The sequence below is a fragment of the Nyctereutes procyonoides genome, unplaced genomic scaffold (genome assembly GCF_905146905.1).
Source record: "Nyctereutes procyonoides isolate TBG_1078 unplaced genomic scaffold, NYPRO_anot_genome, whole genome shotgun sequence".
In the NCBI taxonomy this organism is placed as follows: Eukaryota; Metazoa; Chordata; class Mammalia; order Carnivora; family Canidae; genus Nyctereutes; species Nyctereutes procyonoides.
The window spans coordinates 2,118,323-2,141,585 of record NW_026575035.1 but is presented as its reverse complement, the minus strand read 5'-3'; the positions used below and the strand labels follow the sequence as shown (position 1 = coordinate 2,141,585).

At 47.1% G+C, this 23,263-nt stretch overlaps 1 long non-coding RNA gene across 1 annotated transcript in view; it reads right to left on the bottom strand.

Moving 5' to 3' along the window:
- Nucleotides 1-565: 565 nt before the first annotated feature.
- Nucleotides 566-23,263, bottom strand: part of LOC129505191 (uncharacterized) — a 36,071-nt gene continuing 13,373 nt past the window's right edge. The window contains exons 2-4 of the long non-coding RNA XR_008663493.1: nt 2,646-2,754; nt 1,648-1,845; nt 566-1,129 (exon numbers count right to left, since the gene is read on the bottom strand). This is a non-coding gene — a long non-coding RNA (uncharacterized LOC129505191). The remainder of the gene's footprint in view (nt 1,130-1,647; nt 1,846-2,645; nt 2,755-23,263) is intronic.

Sequence of the window (23,263 nt, the reverse complement as noted above, 5' to 3'; positions counted from 1 at the left end):
GAGCAGCACAGAGACAGGACATCAACGCGCCGTGCAAGACGCTAGGCCCTGACGGGCTCTGGGCCCCCACACTGCCAGATGCAGTTTCCACCCCAGTTCACCATATAATTCACTCAGTCCAAAGCTACCTGGGGCCATGGCCCAAAGCCACAGAACTTCATAGGCATTTTTAAATGTTTATTTTATTTTATTTTATTTTTTATTTATTTGCATGCAAGCCCAGAGGGAGAGGGAGAAGCAGACTCCCTGCTGAGCAGAGAGGCCAACTCTGGGCTGGATCCCAGGACCCTGAGATCATGACCTGAGCCAAAGGCAGATGGTTAGCCAACTGAGCCACCCAGGTGCTCCTCACCAGCATTTTTTAAAAAGAAAAAGAATTTATTGGAAGACACCAGAGTGCATTGCACATGGTAAGGAAAGTATTGTTTTATGAAACTCTTGTCTCAGGTAGGTAGGTAGGTAGGTGATTCGTCATTATTGTGGGCTGGGTCATAATGTAGAGTGCATTTCTACTGAGAAGCCTGGTTAAAGTAAACAGACGATGGGCAAGGTGTGCTCTCATTACTATTTTTGAATGAAGATATAATTAGCATAAAACATCGTGTAAGTGTCAGGTGTACAACATAGTGATTCAGTGTTTGCATGCACTGCAAAATGATCACCACAATAAGTATAGCTGACATCCATCACCACACATAGTTACAAATTTTTTTTTGTTTATGATGAGAACTTTCAAGATTTACTCTCTTAGCAATTTTCCAGTATACAGTAGAGTATTATGAACTGTAGACCCCATGCTGTGCATCATATCCCCAGGACTTGTTTATAACTGGAAATTTCAAACTCTTCAACCCCTTTTGCCCACTCTCCCCTAACCTCTCATCTCTGGAAACCACCAGTCTGTTCTCTGGATCCATATCTCTTTACGACTGAGTCCTTCCTTTTTTCCACTTTGCTATTTCCAAATGTTTTTTCAGTGTTGCTGAACAAACCGTGTGCTTCACTTCTCATTCTCTTGCATTCATATTCCCCAGGACTGTCAAACAGTCTCTGCCTACCTGGTCAGGATTTTTACCTGCTCTGACGAGGTGATTCCAAGACGTATTTTGCTGTTTAAGATGAGATCAGCCTAGGAAAATGAGTGTCATTCACAAGATTCCAAACATTTTGCAGAACTTAACAAACTTATTACACACACACACACACACACACACACACGCACACACAATTTTTTTTTCCTTTCTTTGGTCACTGTAGCAAATAGTAGAATGTTTTTAGGACTTGGCCTGATGTTCATGAGAGTTCCGTGCATTGTGGCACCCACTGTTTTTAGGCTTCCAGAACCATTTGCAAAGGCCCTCAGTGGCCATAGCCGGACTGACCTGATGGCTCTCCAGCATGTGCAGTGGCTGAAACAGATCCACTCCCAGTAACTTTGCTGCAGCCAATGGGTTAATCCTCCCTGAGCTGAAGCCTGACATGGTGCAAACCACAAGCTCCCCCTCACAGCTGTTTGAGCATTTCATGAGCCTGACAGGAAACACTTACGTCTGACCTAAAGCTCACCTGTTGCAACGTGACTCCACTTCATTCATTCGCTCTGTCACACGGTCAACAGATATTTTCAACCCCCCGCCATGGGCTCACCCTTGCACGAGGCTCTCCGGAACCCAGGGTGCAGGTGCTCACAGCCCAGCCACAGAGACATCATGCTCATAAATCCCCAGGCCAGGCTGTCACTTGTGTGATGAAGACAATGGGATTTTTTTGGTACATGGGAAAGGAGCAAAAAGTGTTGGCCTCAGGAGGACTGTTCTGGCTCATGGTGACGCTGGGTATGACCTGCTGGAGATGGAAATGGAGATGGAGTTGGTATCTTCCCCCTAAAAGTAATTTTCCCTAAACTTCTCTTTTGAGTCTGGTTCAATATTCTAAATTGATTTTTCTTTTTATATCCAACTTTTAGCCCTTCCTTCAATTCCGTTATTGAAGTTCATTTATTCTCCATCTCTTCCTCTACAAAGAAATGAGCTCTGTGAAAGTAGGGGCTTTATCTATTTTGTTCCCGTGCTCTTCAATGTCTAGTACAGTACCTGGCAGTAAATGTTTGCTCAAAAAAATTTATGTGGCCCATTTTCCCTGGGCTTTGTTGGACTAAAGTGGGGGCTGGGACTAATGTTTAAAATGAGTTCCTGAAACAAAATAAATAAAATAAATAAAATAAAATAAAATAAAAATAAAAATGAGTTCCTCTTACAAATAATGAAACAGACCCCCTCACTCCTACCCACCATTGCAATATCTCTATCCCCACCAGGTCTCTCCTGCTTGTTTCTGAGCATTCTCTAAGATGTCTGTAGTGTGCTCAGGAATAAGTTCCTATAGGTGTGGCCACCACATTAGAGACCTCCACAAGCTGAGGGAGTTCTGTGTTCTCTGACGCCCTCCATGCAAGGGCCATAGCTGTGAGCCATGAAGAAGGGGAAGAAACACCTCTTCTTCTCCATTACATATACACCAAAGCAATGTAGCTTTGTGCCATAGATTTGAAAGATTTGTTTAAAAAAAAATCAATGCTTCTTCCCATATGTACTTACAGCTCCTTATTTCCCCTAGATTCAGACACCAGTCCATGAAGAGCTCACCTGAAGGCAAGGGGCAGTATTCAGTATCTCTTCTTTCTGCAGAGCTTCGAGACTTTGGTATTGGGCTGAACTTGTAAGGGCGAGGGATTCCATCACTATTCAGTGCCCCCTGCAGAAAGGACCGCTTGGTTAGCCCATCAGGCACTGCCAGGCACATCTAGACTCCAGTGACCATCTTCAACCCTGAGCTTTAGAGCCACCACTGAATCTCTTCTTTCAAATAGAAACTTGGGCTGCCATAGAAACTTCCCATGAGCCTGACCAGGCCTGTGTGTATGTCATTCATATTTTATTTAATATCCCAGAGCTTGTGTGCGGCCAGGAAGTTTAGTGAAGCAGGTCACAAATCCACATGATATGGCCAGTGGCTGAGTGCTTTGGGAGGACACTGAGCTTCTCTCTAACCCGTGGAGGAAAGTCTGCCAATCGAGCTATCATTGCAAAAGCAGCTTTGAGAGGGAGTGTGGACCTAACAGACGATACCATCAATCCTATCAATGCAGCTGCTGTGAACAGGCCCACTGTTACTCCTCAGATCAGGACAGTTCACTCAGCTGTTGGTGTCCCAACAGCATGCCAGTCAATCTGCATAGGACACTTAACAATTAAGCTTTAATGATCTAGTGCGTTGTGAGTGTTTTGTGCATAATAGAAATGCATTTGTAACAGAGGCAAATCTTAGCTGTTTTTGGATGGCTTATTCAAGAACCCACTGCTAGCTACTGCCTTCCTACTGTGTGCTTGGGTCGCTTCTAGTCATAGTCCTAAAGAAAAGATACAAGGTCACCCGTCTCATGCAGCTTACTTGAAATCAGAGGACACAGTAAGAAAACAGATAAATAAAACAAGGTGATTTCAGATCATAAGTTCTATGAAAAAGGTACACAGGACAATATGGCATAAAAGGTGACTGGGATTAGCTGACCCCAATAATTTATACCCCCCTCTGCCTTGCATTCTCTAGTATACATGGTGGGAAGATAAAATGCTTGTGTCTCCACCATCACTTACTGCTAGGTGCTAGGGACTATGGGACCCAAGTCCAAGACTCCAGGTTGAACCCTATGAGGAGGCCTTTGGGTCCAATAAAATGCAGAGCCACATAAGAAATCACTTTGATCCTTTGAACTCTCCCTTCTCCTTGTTTGGGATACAGATATAATGCCCAGAGGTGCAGCAGCTGTCTTGTGACCTTGAAGCGAAATCACAAGGAAGAAAGTCGAGATGTTAAGGGGGGCAGAGCAGAAATGTGAGAAAGAACCAGAGTCCCTGATAGCATCATTGAGGCTTGAACAGCCTTGACCTAACTACCCTGGATATCTTAATATGTGAGACAAAGGTCTACCAGCTTAGGCCCGTACCAGGTTTATTCTTTTTCTTTTTTTGTTTTTTTAAGATTTTATTTATTTATTCATGAGAGACACACAGAGAGAGAGAAAGAGAGAGAGGCAGAGACACAGACAGAGGGAGAAGCAGGCTTCATGCAGGGAGCCCAACGTGGGACTCTATCCCGGGTCTCCAGGATCACACCCTGGGCTGAAGGTGGCACTAAACCGCTGGGCCACCCCGGGCTGCCCCAGGTTTATTCTTATTTGAAGCCACTTTCCTAACTAATAGCGGGACATGAAGTTGTGGTTGGGAAGATATCTTAACCAAGGTGCTCATGGAAATCTTCTCTGAGAAGGTGATATTTTAGTTGAGACCTGAGTGATAAGAAGGAGACAGTCATGTGAAGATCTGGGAGAAAGAAATCCAAGCAGAAGAAATAGCAAGTGCAAAGGCCCTGAGACATAAATAAGCCTGTTGTGTTCAAGGACGATATTTCAATGTGTCCAAACAATGGGGGTTGTGGCCATACTGCCATCTTAGAGGCAGGCAGAAGCTAGACCACACAGAGCCTTGTAATTCATGTCAAAGCTCTACTTGAATTCCAAGGGCATTTAAGATAGATGAGTTTGATCTACGTTTTGGAGGTAAAGCCTTCCACAGGGCTTGATGGATTCAAAGTATGATGAGAGAAAATAAGGAATTAAGGGAGACTCCTAGATTTTTATCCTGAACAATGAATAGGGGCATCACTCAAGTGGGGGAGAATGTGAAAGGTCTGGGTGAGAAAGGGAAGGAAATGCAGTACGGAGGACAGTGTGCATGTTAAGTTAGAGATGCCCGTTAGAACTGCAAGTGGCAATGTTGTATGGGAAGCTGAATCCATAAATCTGAAACTCCAGGGAGGAGTCAGGGCTGGAGTCAGAAATTTGGAACCATCCACGTACAGATGGCATTTAAGTCATGGCTCTGGATGTGATTTCCTGGCCAGAGAATGCAGATAAAGAAGGAAATTTCAGCCTGGGGTAAATCAACATTTACATGCAAAATGGAGGTGGGTAGGCCAGCGGGGGGGGGGGGGGGGACCCAGAAGGAGAATCCAGAAGATTGAGACAGAAGCCAGGAAGCTCTGAGAAAAGGGTGTTTTGAGGACCCGTCATTAGCTCTGCTGAATGATGCCAAGAGCCTAGGAAAGTGACACAGTTGGATTTGTTCATCGGATGTGTTTGGTCATCTTGCTAAGAGCCGTTGCAGAAGAGAGGAGAGGCTCCTGCCTGACTTGAGTGGGGTCAAGACAACATGGGTGGTGAGAACACCAAGTACAGACCTCGCTTGAGTCCAGAGTAGTTCTGCGATGAAGGGAAGTGGAAAAGGGGGGCAGTGGCCACAGGGTGTTTGGGTCAATGGACAGTCTGGGAAGAGCTGTTGGTTAGAAGACAGGTTCTATCTGGACAGCAAGGTAAATGGAGTGAAGTGCCAGGGTGTGTGTGATATTTGTTGAGCTCCCCCTACAAATTTTAGTCAGTCCTCCCCACCGAGCCTGTCAAGTAGCTATTTTCCACCCTCCTTCTGGACACGAGGGACACGGTAGAGTACACTGATTGGCATTTCTGGTTTGAGTCCAAGAGAATCTGAGCTCTGCTGTTTGTGGGCTGTGGAACCTTGACCAGTTATTGAACTCTCTCTGCCTCTGTTTCCTCATCTGAAAAACGAGGATAAAAAAAAGTACTTGCCTCAAATGATTGGTGTGAGGAGGAAAGTGTAATCATCCACATTAAACAGGTACACAAGCATCACACATAGTGAGTGCTCAGTAAATATTAGTTCTTTTCAGAGATGAGAAAAGAGAGCCTCTGAGGTTAACTATCTTCATTTATTGAACAAATAATATATTGAGCTTCTACAATTTGCTCAGCACCACATGAGGCCAGGGAGTAGAGCCATGGACAAGATACAAAATGTTCTTGTCTTCATAGAGCTTAAAGTTGATGATGATGATGATGATGGTGATGATGATGATGATAATAATAAAACCAACAGTAGCCAACATGTATTTACTACGTGTCAGACTCTGGAGGCTTCATAGTAGTAAATAACAAAAGCAGAATCTGTCTTGCTCCAATTTGTAGTTCTAGTATGTCATCCTTCCCAGCGGTATCATTTTGCAAGGAGAATGAAACCCAACTCTAGTGACATAATCCTGGGGTGTGAGGACATGTTATTGAAAGGAAAACATTAGAGGTGATGACTAACCTTCCTTGCTTTCTCCACCACTTCCCCAAGATGCTATCAGAAACAGGTTATGAGGATTGTTTTTCTCTGCATCCTGCCGTGTCCCCTTCCCTGGTTTCTTCCTTTGTTTAACCAAAGACACAAATGTGACAGGCCCCATGTTAGCTCATTGTGGGTACCAAACATGAGTGCTGTGGGCTGAATTGTGGCCCCCTCAAAATTCACAGGGTTGAAGTCCTAAGCCCCAGAATCTCAGAAAATGACTGCGTTTGGAGATAGGGTCTTTATGGAGGTAATTAGGTTAAAATGAGGTCATTAGGACGGCCCTACTCCAATGTGTCTGGGGTCCTTATAAGAAGAGGAGATTAGGGGACACCTGGGTGGCTCAGTCAGTTGAGCGTCCAACTGTTGATTTCCGCTCAGGTCGTGATCGCAGGGTCACGAGATCGAGCTGCACGTCGGGCTGCTCACTCAGTGTGGAGTCTGCTTGAGATTCTCTCCCTCTCCCTCTCCCCTTCCCCTGCTCATGCTCTCCCTATCTCAAAATAAATAAACAAAATCTTAAAACAAACAAACAAACAAAAAAACAAGAGGAGATGAGGACACAGATAGGTCCAGAGGGAAGACCACGTGAAGACCGCCAGAAGGTGGCCATCTGCAAGCCAAGCAGAGAGGCCTCAGAAAAGACCAGCCCGGTCCTCACTTGCTCTCAGACCTGCGGCCTCTAGAATCATGAGAAGATAACTTTCTGTCGCCAAACCCCCCAGTATGTGGGTGTGGCCGTCAGAGTGGCCCTAGCACACTAACACACTGAGGGAAACACTGCTGGTGTGCAAGGCCTGGAAGCATTTTGAGGGCAGGCAAGTTCACACTAAGTACCATGCAACACACAGCAAGACCGGGCCGAGTGAGAAGTGCTCAGGTTAAGTTCCTGGACACCACAGATGACGCCCCCCCCTCCATTTCTCTCAGCATGGGGGGCAGTGGGGAAGACCCCAGGAAAGGTTAGGCCACAAAGCGGAACTAGGGGGACTCCCCGGGGTTCACTCTGGGGAACTCCAAAGCATCCCAGGGAAGTGGGCCAGCATGGATCACCTTTCTTCTATTTTTAGGTCACTCTCTTTGTCCCCCTTATGTGTTATCCTTACTGGTTTCTGTCCAAATCAGCGTGCTGGCATTCCCGTATTGTGACGTTCATTAAGGGGCCAAAGCCTTGTGGCCCATTCTACCGGTGAGGACACTGAGGCACAGGCTGGTGAAGCCCGGCCAGCCCCACACCCAGGGAATGGTGGAGCCGGACCCACCCCCAGCGGTCCTCCCCCTCCGCCGATCGTGTAAGTGACACCAGGCTCAGTCGAGGAGCAGCGTGAGTGCAGGAGGAGCCCGTGAAGAATGCACAGGGGGAGAATGAGATTCCGCTTTGGAGACAGGTGTGTGGAATGCAAAGGGCAGAGCGACACAGAAGCTCGAGAAGGAAAGAGAGGGGGAAGGACGTTGGTGTTATTTGTGAGAAGAGGGAAGATTAGAAATTGCAAGTGAAAGAGAGGAAGGAGATACTGAAGATAGATAGGAAGGAGGTCATCAGCAAAGAAAGTTCTGGAAGGAGAGCAGAAGGCTCAGATATACCTGCATGTGCGGGGCTGGGGGGAGTTTGGGGGTGGCGAGGCCAGCCTTGGAAAGAAATAGGGGACAGGGGACACGGTTTCCTCCGAAGTGAAAGTGAGGAAGAGCTCAAAGGAGGAGATTAGAAGTTAGGGGGGCAAAGGGTTCATGGCCCCCCTGCCCTCCTGCCTGCATACCTGCCTGCCTTTTTTCCTTTTCTTTCTTTTCTTCCTTCCTTCCTTCCTTCCTTCCTTCCTTCCTTCCTTCCTTCCTCTGTTAAAAATTGCTTTTAGTATATATTTTCATATTTGGTGTTGTTCTCTGTGAAGCACAAGGCCTGGAGACGTGGTAGGGGAGGGGGAGACCTCAGAGGAGTTGTGAAGTCTGGGGAGGGGGACTGAGGTTCTGTTCTCTGTGAAGCACAGGCCTGGGGAGGTGGCGGGGGCGGGGGGAATACCTCAGAGAGACCGAGCACCAGAAAAAGGGTGCAGAGAAGTCAGCCCCGCACAGAAAGTGAGACTGTGCTGAGGGCTCCCAGCCCAGGTGCAGGGGCGGAGGGAGCGCATGGGAAAGAGGGGCGTGGGGGGCAAAGTCAAGGGGACCAAGGAACAGAGTCAGGAGGGGAGAGGCTGATGGGACTGAGCGAGGGACCCAGGCTAGGGAAGTGAGGAGAGTAAGGAAGCAAAAGATGGCATCAGAAAAGCAGGAGAGTTTCCAGAACTAAGCAATAGCCACGCCAATGTCCCCGGTTAATCACTCACTGGGCATTTCTCTTGTGTTGTTTTACACAGATATTTAAAAGTGAGACTCACAGGCACCTGAAGCACAGGCCGGATTTTGATCTGTGGCCGTGCTTAGCTGAGAACCATGCTGAGAATACGTGGTGGGCACCGATGGTACAAGGTGTGATGGGGGTGCGTGGATTTCACAGACATGAGAACTCCTATGGTCAAGGCAGTCTCCTGGGGGTGCCACGCCTGCCCCTGGGTGCTGCTGCGGCTGCCCACGGTCCTTGTTACCTTCTCCCTGCACTGTCCTCTCTCAGCTGTACCCCACCATCATTCTTTCTCTGTAGATTTGACTTGGGTGGGTTTCATTTTTAAGAAATCATCAACAATCTTTTAAGCAGCATCTGACAGATGAGGTCATTGACCAAGATGAGTATTGTACTCTTGGTCAAAACCAAAGTGTGAATAAAATAATGGGACCAAATTCGGGGTGAGAGGACTCACCAACTACTTGAGGACGAATACTGGAGGGATTCTGGAACAGTTCTGAGCAAGACAGGGTGAAGTAGGAGTCTGCTCTCCCAGGGCGAGGGTGGGAAGAGACAACATTCGTTTAAATACATTAACTATTGTTCCTGCTTAGAACCTCATCTCCTATTCCTCAAAGTGACACACAACATGCTGCATCGACAACCTCACACATCAGACTGGAGAAGCCCGTGTCTATAGCTGACAACCACAATGCACAAACGCACTAACAGCAGAACAGGAATGACAATATGCACCAGATGTCAGAGATGAAGGGAAACATGATCTCAATTTAATAAATATTCTTCACAGAAAAATACATCTGACCACGAAAAAAAAAACTTTAAAATTCCATCTTGAATATTAGAGGAGAAAGAAAATGTTCTTTCTTATGTTCAACTCATTTTCATTCAAGATACTGTTTTACTACGTTGCTTAAAGCGTAGGGGAGAGGAGAATAAAAGCTAATAGGAAATAAGTCTAAGGTAAAGTTACTCCACTAAGAAGGAGCTCCTTCTTATCAAAGTATGATGAGAGTCCTGGTCAAGGAGTCAGGACGTTTGACACATCCAAAAGTTTGGTCTTTCCTGGTCACTAAGTCATCGTGTATTCTTAGGCATGTTCCTCACAGACCCTCTTCAGCTTTCAACATACCTAATGTTTCCTTACCTCTTTCTCTCTTTGTTTTTGATTTTAAGTAATCTCTACACCCAATGTGGGGCTTGAACTTACAACCCTGAGATCAGTCCAAGAGTCCCATGCTCTATCAACTGAGCCAGCCCGGCGCCCCTCCTTACCTCTCTCTCAACTGTGCTGCAAAAATTCCCTTTTCTAAAAAAAAAAACAAAAGACAACAAAAAAATTCCCTTTTCTGAGCTTTAAGGAGAAATGAGCACATTTAGCCCCTAATTACATGAAAGTCTGTCATTTCTTGTTACATAAAGAAATACCTTAAAAGTTATATACCTTAGTTGTCCTTCGTGTATTAAATCATGAGAAACGATAATGAATTTGGTTCACCATTATAAAATAAACTCCCTTCCGAGCTCTTTTGTCTATTTGCTCAATTCAAAATTTGAACAGTATAATCAGCTTATATTTTTGGTATTCACATAAAATTAGTACTTCATAAATATGAATCATGCTATTAGCTGTGTGTATTGTAATGTTGTCTAATTACTGTCATTTGCATACTACACCACTCTTAAATAAGTCAAAAGATTAAAGGGAATTTTGGAAAGTACACTGCATATTTCTGGCTGCAGAGTCCAGCATGCTACAACCCGATCCTTTAACATATGTAACTCGATCCTGAACATATGTAGGAGAGACTTTCCACTTTCTAGCCATTCCCACCTCAGTCAAGCCTACAAACTCCAGGAGAAACTCATAAATAACCTTATGCATTAGAAAGAAGATTATGAATTTGTTTCATTTCAGACAGAATGAGGATATTTTTAAAACATTTTTAAATGTAGAGTTCTTTTTTCACATTAACTGGATTAAACTATTTTCTGTTAACATGCGAGGAAACAATGGTGGTAAGTTTTCATTTAAACATGCAAAAGCAAAAGGATCATGGAATGAAGATTATAGCTTCTGTTTAAATAATATTTGAGACAATAAATGATGTGAATCTTTGAGAATCAAAGCCATCAGAAAATATATTATTTTGCAAAGTAGCTTTGGTCAATGTTTTTAATACTTGGATTCTTTTTTTTTTAATTTTTTTTTTAATACTTGGATTCTAAGGAGGGTTGGCCGTGATGGTGGCCATCCACTACATAAAACTCCATAACACTAATCCCACAGTAGATGGCAGGGACAAAGCCGTTAAGAAATATGCTTGCAGAAGGGATCAACAGAACTCATCTCTTGAAAGGATATCCAGCTTTAACCATAGTAGTTTCTTCTGGAGTCAAAAAAGCATTAGTTTGTTCTTTCGCAATAATTTATTCTAAACCAGGAAGCCATTGGAGAATAGGAAAAAAAAAAAAAAAAAACCAACAACAACCCAAGAATGTTCATTGTTCTACTCAGATGGAGACTCCTCAGCGAGGAAAACAAAGAGAGTTAACGTGTACTCATTTTTAATATTTTCCAGTAGCCTTCCCTGGCCAATCTGACTTTCCAGTATTTCCCCAAGTAAATGCTAGTGCTGCGGGCATGCTGACGGATTCACAGCAGTGGTTCTCGAAGTGTGATTTCCTGGACCAGGACCATCAGCATCATGACTAGGGAATTTGCTAGAATACCACTTGCCACATCTTACACCAGACCTACTAAATCAGAAATGCGGGTGAGGCGCCCAGGGACCCGTATTGTGACAAGTCCTCTGGATGGGTCTGATGCTCTCTGCAGTTTGAGAACTGTCTTCAGCACACGACCTGATGCTCTTACTCCACTCATTTTTCCTTCCTGCTAACGCCGTAAATCCTAGTCCTCCTCAAGGCTGGCCCAGTACCTCATCAAACATTGACAGATTCCTTACTTGAAATAGCATTTAACCTTTCCATACCACAATTAAGTGTTAGCTATATCTGATGTGATTTGAGCATGCTGTGTATTATGCTGGCCTCAAAATTTTTTTCTTACCCATGTCTGTTGTATCATTTCACCTCAATTGAAAGCCTCTTGAAGGCAGGAACTATGTCTTATTTTACTTATTTTATTTATTTTAGTACTTGCCCGTGCTCATGCCCTTTTCTTTATCCCATCAACTTCCTTGTACCTATTTTTTCAAGGTTCAGCTTAAATAGCATTTTCAATGAACTTCTCTGTGTATAGTATTTTCCTTCCTTGGAAGAACCATAACTTTATATCTTTTTTTTTCTGCTTCATATTACAGTCATTCATTTGCGTCTTATCTCTCTCATCGTCGAAGATGGCGATAATTCTTCTAAACCACTCTTTAAGAAAAAAAAAGAAAGTAAGTAATTTAGCATGCCTCAGGGTAGACGTGTATAATTAGTTTATGTTCCCCCAATATTTATGACTCTGATTTTTGGTAATCCGACGATTTACATAGGAAGTAACTCTCACATTTCAGAGAGCTACAGATACTGTAGTTCTCCTAGGCACACTGGGGGTCTGGGACGGGGTCTGCATGCTGGAGACAATTGCTACAATTTGTGTGGTCTAATAAGCGGTCTCAGAAGATTAGACATGAAGTAATGGGAATCTGCAGGAAATCGAGCCATAAGGAAACCAGGGCGACTTGAAGCCACATCGGTAAGGAAGAAAAGAGCCTCACCCCAGGGTAAGGACCAGTAGCAGAAGGCTTAATTGTTACCATGTCGTGGTGTGAAGCCACCGTGTCGCTCCCTGAGCTAATGGGAACCTGATGCAGCCAGCTTCCTGCAACCCGCCAGTCCTGACTTCAAACACAGGCAGCCCGGCCTGTGGGACCAGGCAGGGGGGGGTCACAGGTTTATTTCCTCTCCCACAAGAGGACCTCCCCGCCCCCAACCCAGCCCCCATCAGTGAAAATGAGCTTACCCCCTCACCCCACCCCCGCTGGCTGGGCCTGGGGGCCACCCCCCCTGTCTTCCCCATTTCACACTTCATTCCAACCTCTCCCCATCCCTCCATGAAAAGCCTTCCAGACTCATCTCTGTCGCCTCCAGGAGCCTCTGGGTCTACTGGCAGACGCAGGAGTGGGGGACAGTTCACAGGTCACTTGCCAGCAAATCCCCGGGGGCCAGGGGGGAGCGCACAGCAGGTCCGCACGCGCCTGCAGTGACTTGGGGCCTGGAGAATGTGCTCGATGCCAGCAGGGAAACCGCTTGGGGCGGCCCTGAGCCCAGGGGTCTGGCTCTCCAGTGCCCACCGCCCCCCCGCCCCCCTGTTTTTCACTTGTTTTGCCACTGGCTCTTAATGAGAAAATGCCAAAGTAGCAGGCACAGAATCCAGCCACTTGGGTGACTGGAGAAGGGTTTACAGTCCCCGGTGTTTGGGGTCAGCCCCAAGCCCCAAGGCAGCCGAGCAGGAGGGGCCGGCCTTCTGGAACTCTCAGCTTCCCGGGCTCGGGGACTCGGATTCCCACAGGCAGCCTTGGTGTTTTGCCTTTGCTGAGATTTCTAAAGTTCCCCTTGTTTTTTTACGTCCCTTATCGACGTGTAAACTCCACACGAGGGTGAAAAGGTAGGTGTTTAAGACGGACTGCAACAGCTGGGATAAACTGCCTCTTAAAAGGCTGTCTTAATGCAATGCATCTCTTTATATTTGGGGCATTTGTAAGCAGAATGGGAATGAAACCCGAGAAGATTATGTGATAACCAGACTATATCCTGTCAAGAGAGAGAGTGTTTCTCCAATAACACGAAGATGAGCTTCTAGATAGGCCGCCAAGATAGCCACCTTCCGCCCAGCGGCTCCCGTCGTAAATCTGCATTCTTACTTGTTTTTTTTTTTTTTTTTTTTTTAAGATTTTTGAGGATAGAGCTCATTTCCCTGGAGAGACAGGCCTAAGGAAAGATCTGGAATTCCTCCAGTTAAAAAAAGCCCACCATTCTGCTTAATCAACATTTGCTCCATCAGAATCAATATCCTGCAGAGGGTGGTTTTCATTGTTCTAATGTCTGTTTGCAGGTGACAGAGCAAAGACTCGGTTGCTGATAAAGATTTGCTGAAAAGGAAAAGAAAATATTCCTCAGAATAGCAAACAAGCCTCCAAAACTCTCCTTTTACAAATGAGCTTCCTTTTGTGAGATACTCTGCCTGCTTTTGCACACTCAAGAAATTTCCGTAACCTGACAACACGTCTCTTCCCAGAGCGATCTATTATTTCTCCCTGACGGGGCTCAGGCCTTTACTATGCATCTAATAAGTTGTTGGTCCTCTTCACACCTTAATTTCTTTAGCTTTAATACTTGTTCCCTACCCTGCAGTTTGCAAATGAAAAATAGTGTGTGCGAAATTACCTCTCCCATGCTGGACACGCAAGTTCCCTGCTCTATTTGATTTATCCACAGAATGGAGAGGAGGTGGACAGGCTTTAGAATCTGAACGGGGTTCAAATTCTGGCTGCCTTGCTTTTCATGAGGTGTCCCCTGACAAATCCCTTCGCCTGGCGTCTTCCCTTAATCTCAGTCTCCTCATCTATAAAGAGAGGATAAAGATATCTCTCCTCATTTCAGAAAGGCTGATGAGAGCCTAAGGAACAATGTAAGTCTTGTAATAGGCATCTGTATATTTATAAACTGTAAAGCACATAAATCTTGTTAATTATAATCATTAGTTTCCTCACAGTTGAATACAATACATTGAACACTGCTGAACCACAAACATACTGCAGAGATCAAAGAAAAATATTTCTTAGAAAGCAATTCTATTGCTATCTGGTTCTAGTTTTGATTGGTTTTCTTGAAATTTTTACTCCTTCTGGGGAAGGCTTTTCTAGGGAAGTTGTGCCAACTGAGATGATCAAAGCACGTGCTCTTGAGCTACAGGGAAGAGATCCAGAAAAGGAAGGTCTCTTGAAGTTCAAAATATATGGACACCCAAATAATTTATGAAACTCCATTAATTAACTTGTGTTCATGGCACTCATCTTTCTCTGGGCTCCCTTGGCTTCCTGAAAGAGACTATGGCACTCTGGGGTCCAGCGTAGGTGGAACAGCTGGAGATCCTCGCAGCCTCCTGGTGTCACAGCTTATCAGTGTTGATGGATAGAATACATAAGGCCCTGCCTGCCTCGCTGACCAAACAGAAAACACACTTCTCGATTTCTACCGGGCTCTTCTCTTCTTGCCAAGGAAAGAGCAATTCCATTTATGACACTGAAGAAGGACGCGATCAATGCATTAATGTCAATGGGCAAATTCCAGCCCTGGACCTCACTAACCTAATTACTTACTCGATTCTTAGGAGCTGCAAAGCCTAACACAGTCAACTTTTGATCATCTTCAAAAGAAATAGCATAGCTTTTATGAAAATCGTAGGCACATAGGCCCCTCTTTTCAATTTCACTGGAAAGGGAGAAGTCTGAACAATCTGTGAATTGAAGACTACACATATTCGATACAACAAATACAGATGATATAAATGGGATACACGCACACCCCACAACCCATGGTTAATGATTTTAAAAGAAGCTAATCTCTGTAAATTTTGACTTGGGATTAAATAGTTCAAATTTCCAAATATGTATAATGTATGTGACAAGGGTTTAGTGGAACGTATTGCTTTCGTTAAGTTCGTTTACATCTCAAATGAGAAAATAAGCATGTGTAACCCTGAAGAAGTCTGAGTGCACTTTTTCATAAAGTTAGTAAGTAAAAAATCAGTGCATCCACTTATCGTTCATTCCGTAAGTATTTAGTGAGCGCTTACAGTATACCAAGTGCTGTGCGTGTACAGACTTGGTCCAAGCCCTCAGCATTGGCCTACTGATATTACAACAGCGTGTGCAGCCTCACTCCTTTTGGTCTAAGGAAAGAGAGACTAGTATTAAAAAAAATTATCTTCACACTCATGTAACTTGCACCTTACATTGGGCCAATAGGTAGGAACGAGTCTACTCTGTCACTCGTCAAAAGCAAATCTAAGGCTGTCAGAGCAGCAGCCTGCCATAACCATTAAGAGCACAGGCTCTGGAGTCAAACTGTCTGGGTTGAATATTGGCCTCCACTCTCTAGTTGTGTGCTCTTTGGCAAGATACTTGATCTCCCTGTAAATCTGTGAAGTAGGAGCCATATTAATACCCCCCTCATAGGGCTATTTTAATGATTAAGTCAAAACATATAAAGCGGTTAGAACAGTGCCTGGAGAAGAGCAGGTGCTCAATAAATGCTAGCAATTGTTATTCATATCTGACCTCATCTCCTGTCAGGGCTCCACACACAGCCTGGGGTCCAGGCAGGATTACTTCCATCCTTGACATCTGCCCAATTTCCCTCATCTGCCGTCTCCCTACAACCCCTCCATGCTTGTATATGTGGTATTCCATCAGCCGGGGGAACCTTAGTGTGTCTTTTGTTCTAAGCAAAAGACCTTTCTTGTATTCTCCAAGACTCAGCTCAAGCTCACTTCCTCTGGGAAAGTCTCCTTACCCCTGACTGCCAGCAGTTGGGTGCCCCTCTGCTCTGCGCGACAAACAGCTGTGCATAATTCTAATTCTCTGATGCACGCTGGACTTGGAGTGCTTGTGTGTTCCATCCCACCAGATGGGGGCTGCTATGAAGCCGTAGGAGAGACTCAATCAATGTTTGTTAAATGAATAAATGAGGGGCCAGCTGCGGGGGCTAAGTCAGTTGAGCATCCGACTCTTGAGTTTGGCTCAGGTCATGATCTCAGTGTTGCGGGATGGGGCCCCGTGTCGGGCTCCACACTCAGTATGGAGTCGGCTTGAGCTTCTCTCCCTCTGCCTCCCCCTGCTTATGCACTCTGTCTCTCTCAAATAAATAAATCGATCTTTTTGAAAAATGAACAAATGAATTCGTAAGTAAGCTGATGGAGTAAGGAAGGGAGGGAAGAAGAGAGGAAGGGAGGAAGGAAGGACAACTTAATCAAGACCTTGTAACAGGGATCCCTGGGTGGCGCAGCGGTTTGGTGCCTGCCTTTGGCCCAGGGCGCAATCCTGGAGACCCGGGATCGAATCCCACGTCGGGATCCCGGTGCATGGAGCCTGCTTCTCCCTCTGCCTGTGTCTCTGCCTCTCTCTCTCTCCCTCTGTGTGACTATCATAAATAAATAAAAAGAATAAAAATTTCTAAAAAAAAAAAAAAGACCTTGTAACATTTGGAGCAGGCAGTGAGATAAGCTCCCTGAAAACCTCGGAGCCTGATGATTATTGCCTCCTCCAGACTCTACAGTGCTCTGCTGTTGGCCTGAAGACATAAGGGCAACCAGAGATAGAGCTAAAAACAGAGAGTAGCTAACTTTTTATATGGCTTTACCCTCCACGAACTCTGACCACACCAAAGACCTACAGGCAGTCTTAAGATAGCATCTGCACCAACCCTCTGTCGTTAAGCACATGAATCCCTGCATTTCTCAGGAGGGATGGTTACCCTTCACTTTTTTCAAGTCTGGAAAGTGCACATTTCCCCTTGGTTAGCACTTGCTTTGGGATACTCCTCAACAGAAGTGACCTTTCTTAAGGAGCAATTTAAGCCTATGATTGCTGTCCTCAAAATTAGTTCACTTCCCAATTTCTGGTTCACCAACAGTACAACATTTTGATGAGCTGTTCGCACTCCCAACCAAAAAAAAAAAAAAAAAAAGAAAAAAAAAACAGAAACAAAAAAACCAAAAAAAACTTCCCAACACCAAAGACCCCAGGCATGTCAACATTTTCTAAACACTCACATGCCAAGAGGGGAGAGGGGAAATAGTCTGTTCGAATATCATATGGACTAGAGGTCTACGATAAAACAAAAATCACTGAGAACTCATTCACTGAGATCTCTGAAAAGGACAAGCATTGTGCTCATTGGCGTAGAAATTTCAACTAGCAAGAGCTTTTAATTTCCCCAATCTGAATAGAAACAATTAAATGTTAGAAAAACAAAGTATAGTTTTTCAAGTTTCAAAACTGAGATCTCCATATCCTCTTATTTTCCTCTCTTACCTTTCTTCATCTGCCTCATGTGAACTCGCTTGGGGCGTGTAATGAGCTATACCCATATCTTGATGTCTGCGGCCCGGGGCGATCTGCTTCCATTTTCAGGAATAAGACTTTCTGATCACTGTCCTTAAAATAGGTTCATTCTCATACTTGCTTATTCATTCAGTAATTATTTATTGACCTAGGGCAGACATTCAACTAAGCAAAGGGGGATAAAATACAAAAGCACAATCTGCCCTGTGCCCTGGGAAAGTTTTGACTAGTTGGTGATTTCCTGGTGGGAGATGATTTGCATGTATGTGCCTACCTTTAAAAGAAAAGAGTACTTTTGAAAAAGTTTCACAAGACTTGAATTTTTAATAAAATTTAATTTTTGACAAAACGAGACGCTCCCACTCCGTGGCATTGTATCTAGAATATAGTAGGTGCTCTGTAAACATCCTTTTTTTTCTACCTTTGAAAATCAAGTCCTGTTTAAGATGAATTTGGGGTCTCGATATTTCTGGCAAAGCATGAAATCTTACTTCTCTGAGAAGCTGTCTAGTGGAGAATATAAAACCATGGTCTTTATGGGCAGCCTGGGTGGCTCAGCGGTTCAGCGCCGCCTTCAGCCCAGGGTGTGATCCTGGAGACCCGGGTTTGAGTCCCACGTCGGGCTCCCGGCATGGAGCCTGCTTCTCCCTCTGCCTGTGTCTCTACCTCTCTCTCTCTCTGTCTCTCATGAATAAATAAATAAAATCTTTAACAAATAAAATAAAACCATGGCCTTTGGAGATGGCCTCATCTGGCTTTCTGCACAGGTTCTTTCTGCCACTCAGTGAAGCAGTGATGGCAAGAAAGTTGCTCAAGCACTCTAAACCTTCTGCTCCTCGTTGGAAAAATCGGAGAAGTAGTACATCTCACGTTGAGATATAAAATTACTGGAGATAATGTATTTAAAGCCATTTTCACAAGAGCCTGGCATCAACAGTAGCTATTATTTACTGTCAATAATCAGCAGCCCCAATTTATCTGCTTTGGGGGATCAGCTTATTTATAAAAAGAGATTTTCTTAAGACAAAACATGCCTATAATTTGCAACGAAACAGCAAATCCAGAGTGGAGGACTGTGGAGTTCTGGCAACCTGGTCATTTTTCAAGATGTGTATTAAGACAGCCACGTGTCCCCCAGGAGTCCTGTCCTGCCCTGCAGAAGGAGTTTGTACCACCACCTGCCCATGTACACTCTTCTCTTCCCAAGTGATGGAACCAAATCCTGCTCTAACTTCCTCATCCAAGTGGTTCATCAGGCCTGCACTAGAATGGACGCTCTTTCAGGTTCTCATGCCTTCTCTCTTCATCTGTCCTCCCAGACACCACCTTGGGAGTATAGCTTCTGGGCCCGGCGCACCCCCCGGCTAGACCCGCCCCAAGGAAATCTATACTGCACTGCCAGGTACTCCCGGCAAGTGCCATGTGGGCACCCCCACCTGCCTCTGTGTGTCCTCTCTGGGTTCCTGTTTGCATTCAGCTGCATGAATCAGGCGCCCAGGATGCACGACAGCCCAGCACACAGAAGACAGGGCATTTGATTTCACAAGGCCTGTGGTTGAGGGAAGCCAAGTACCTCCCCCACCCCCTGGCCAATAAATAAAATCACCTTTGGAAAACCTTTAAAACTGTAGTTCTTAAATCTCAGGGAGTCTTGGACTCTTGAAAAATCTGTTAAATACATAGAGCTCGCTTCTCGGGGCTGTGGAACATAGAACGCTTTTGCATATAATTTTTTTTAAGTTTTATTTATTTATTCAGGAAAGACACACACAGAGAGAGAGAGAGAGAGAGAGAGAGAGAGAGAGAGAGGCAGAGACACAGGCAGGGGTAGAAGCAGGCTCCATGCAGGGAGCCCGACGTGGGACTCGATCCCAGGTCTCCAGGATCAGGCCCTGGGCCGAAGGCGGCGCTAAACCAGGGAACCATCCGGGCTGCCCACGTATAAATTTTTAATACAGTTTCAGAGGATTCACAGACTCCCTGCAGTCCTTCCATGCACCCTTTGGGGTAACCCCCTAATCTAGGAGAATCCCAAATAGAATCCCAAATAGAGCTCAGGATTCTAATTGTCTCTTTCTTGTGAATCTCAAGAAAGCCACCAAAGTGGTGAGCCCCTAAAGAATTCAAACAGGGAGTGGGATCCTGCGCAGCCGACTGTCTCTGTTCTGGGAGTCCCTCTCTTTTACAGAGGGGTGATCATTCATCCCACTGGGGACATCCTGGCGGGGGTTTCCTCAGGCCCAGACCTGGTGCCAACTCCAGAAGCTTCTGCCTCCAAGAACAGGCGCGTTGTGCAGAAAGCACACGGCCTTACAGTCAGCGGGGCCCTTTGGTGAGCAGTTGCTCGGGGCATTTTCTGGCCAGACTCAGAACTGATGTGCAAACCCAAAGATCAGGGCGCGCCGGGCAGCCTCGAGGGTTGTTTTCTGTCTGGTTCAAGGGAAGCCGCTGGAGGAATTTTTTGCCTCCAGCCTCTCGCTGAGTGACAGGAAAGAAAAAAAGGATCATTTGAAGGCTCCCCCCCCCCCCATTCAAACGGAGCGGACAGAATGCCAGGCCCTCGCTGCCCCGGAGAAAGCCGCTCTGGTGCCAGCTTAGGAACAAATGTGTCCCCACTGTCTCCTGGAAAGGCCTTCCCCTCCCCTGCTGAGGGGGTGGATTTCAAAGCAGCTGACTTCTCGCCCTTTTTTTTTTTTTTTTTTGCTAGGACTGCAAGTGCTCCCGTTTCAATTCTGAAACTCCCCCCCGCCCCCGGGTCCGCGCGCTCGCCCACGGAGAGCCGGGCTCCCGGGCGGGGCTCAGGGCGGCCCAGGCGTCCTGCGGGCTCCCGCGGCGTGCGGGCGGAGGGTTGGCGGCGGAACCCTCAAGGCGGCGGGCAGAGCCACCCAGGCCCCTGCTGGGTGCGCCCCCCGCGGCTGCGGGCCCCTGCCCTGCCCCGGCGCCCAGCCGCGGGGGGCGTGCACCTGCCGGCCGCCGCCTCTGCGCCCCCTCCGCGCGGGGAGACGCCGCGGGTTCGCGGCCCGGGGCCGCCGGCAGCTGCCCGCCCTCCCACCTCGTCCTCGGGAGGCCGGCTGTGCGCGAAGGAGGTGCCGGTTCCCACAGCTCTGATCTCACTCGGCTGAAATTCAATCTCCGTGTGACCGACGTCAGCCCGCGCTCCCGGCCCCCTCCGCCCCCGCCCCTGCGGACGGACCCGTGGAGCCGGTGGGCTGGCCTTGGGCGAGGGGGGGCTCCCCTGAAGCCCGGCCCCCCCACCCCCCCAGGAGGAGCCACCCTGTACCTGCAGCCCGGCCCCCCCCGCCCCCCCCCAGGAGGAACCACCCTGTACCTGCAGCCCGGCCCCCCCGCCCCCCCAGGAGGAGCCACCCTGTACCTGCAGCCCGGCCCCCCCGCCCCCCCAGGAGGAGCCACCCTGTACCTGCAGCCCGGCCCCCCCGCCCCCCCAGGAGGAGCCACCCTGTACCTGCAGCCCGGCCCCCCCGCCCCCCCAGGAGGAGCCACCCTGTACCTGCAGCCCGGCCCCCCCACCCCCCCAGGAGGAGCCACCCTGTACCTGCAGCCCGGCCCCCCCCGCCCCCCCCAGGAGGAGCCACCCTGTACCTGCAGCCTGGCTCCCCCACACCCCCCCCAGGAGGAGCCACCCTATACCTGCAGCCCGCCCCCCCCCCGGAGGAGCCACCCTGTACCTGCAGCCCGCCCCCCCCCAGGAGGAACCACCCTGTACCTGCAGCCCGGCAGCCTCGCTGGGGGCGCGGGAGTTACCGCCGCAGAAAAGAGGCAGCTGAGCCCGGGGAGGCTGAGAACCCGAAACAGATGTGAAAGCCATCAGGCTGAGCCTCCCGTGCATCTTCAAGGCCCGGAAAGATTTATGGGCCCTTTTAACCCTCTTTTAACGGAGGGGGAGCCGGGCTGCTTTTAGAGCGAGGGAACCAGCCTGGCAGTCACACGCGCAGATCGCCGGAGCCACGGGGTCTGTGAACCCTTAGCTTCCTTTCTTCACCCTCTGTCCCCGCACCCTGATCCTTTAGCCTCCGCATTTCATGGGGACAACCCCACCACAACCCCTTCAAAACGTCCCAACCCCAGGTGGCCCCAAGCGACCAGTGCCTTGGACCCTAAACGGCGTTCAGGTTCGGTGTGCGTCTCTATCCTGAGCAGGGAAATCATAAACCTCTTTTAGAAAAGGTGGAGATTGCAAGGGGCCAGCGCTGGCCAGGGAGGCAGTGGCCCTGGCATCCCCCCCCCTTAATTGTCACGTAATCACATTATACTGGATCAAGCGCACTTTCTTTTGATGGAGAAGGCTTTGAACTTTGCTTTGCACTTCCTGCAAGAAGAGGATTTCTACCTCGGGGCAGAGAGTCACAGGAAGGCAGAAGTTTGCGGGCACCTTTTACAAGCCTTATGAAGCTAAAGGGAAGGGGTTTATAAAGGCGTCCTAATTAGGAATGATGTGTCAAGGCAAGCAAGCGCCTCCTGAACCTGACCCTGCCCGTCTCTGCACAGGCGGCCTCGGGAACATTCTTCAGCACGGGGCCACCAAGCTACTTTCCAAGGCAAAGAAGCCCGCTGACCTTTCAGTCCTTCATTCATTGTACTGCACACAGCGGGAAGAGTGACAGGCAAAATCACACCTTTGTATTTTGCTTATTTTTACTATTACTTTTCTTTTTTTTAAGAGCAAAACAATTTACATGAAAGGATCTCTCTTGGGTAATCACACACCGCCTTGCTTATCTTGATATATGGATAAGAACAGGCAGGTGATGCTGGAAAGTGTTTCCCTCACCTCCTCCAGACTCCCAGAGTCTGGGTCGTGCTATCCTGGAACGCCAAAATTTAATGTCCTACATAGGAAGAAAGACACTCTATTTGAAAGCAATCTTTTGGGAGCAAGTTTAGAGACTCCTGGGTCTCTGTTTCCCAACCCCACTCCCTTCTTGGGAAGAGAGGTGGAGATGACCAGAGTAAGAGAAATCTTGAGCATTAACAATTCTTTTTTTTTTTTAACTTATTATGCGCATGGGCTCCATCATGAAGGGAGGTGCCATGGAATAAAGAAACATGGTGCTGGAGGAGGAGATTTTTCCCTGCCCGGAGAAGATGAAGATTCCTACAGCCAGGCTCAGAAATAATAGTCTGCCTGAGTCCTGAGAAAACTGCCCAAAATGTTAACACATCAATCTTAAGGAAACAAGCCTGGCTTTTACCGACTTAATTTCATATAATTATTTCAGAGTTTGAGTCTTTACAAGAAAGAGGGAGTGGAGGAAAAAGATCAGAAAATTGAAGGGGATGAGCAGAAGAGGAATGAGATTTTCTTTGTTTTGAAGATTCCCGTTCCACACACCCCCCCATCCTACCCCGCCCCGCAGCCCCACGCCCAGGGCTCCTGTCTATGCTTTCATCTTTTGGGAGCAAATGCACAGCACATTCAACGGCATATGGAATAGCTCGGAAGGTACTGATTTCAACTCAGGTCTATTTTTTTTTAAGATTTATTTATTTATTTATTCATGAGAGACACACAGAGAGAGAGACAGAGACATAGGCAGAGGGAGAAGCAGGCTCCACACCAGGAGCCTGAGGCGGGACTCAAT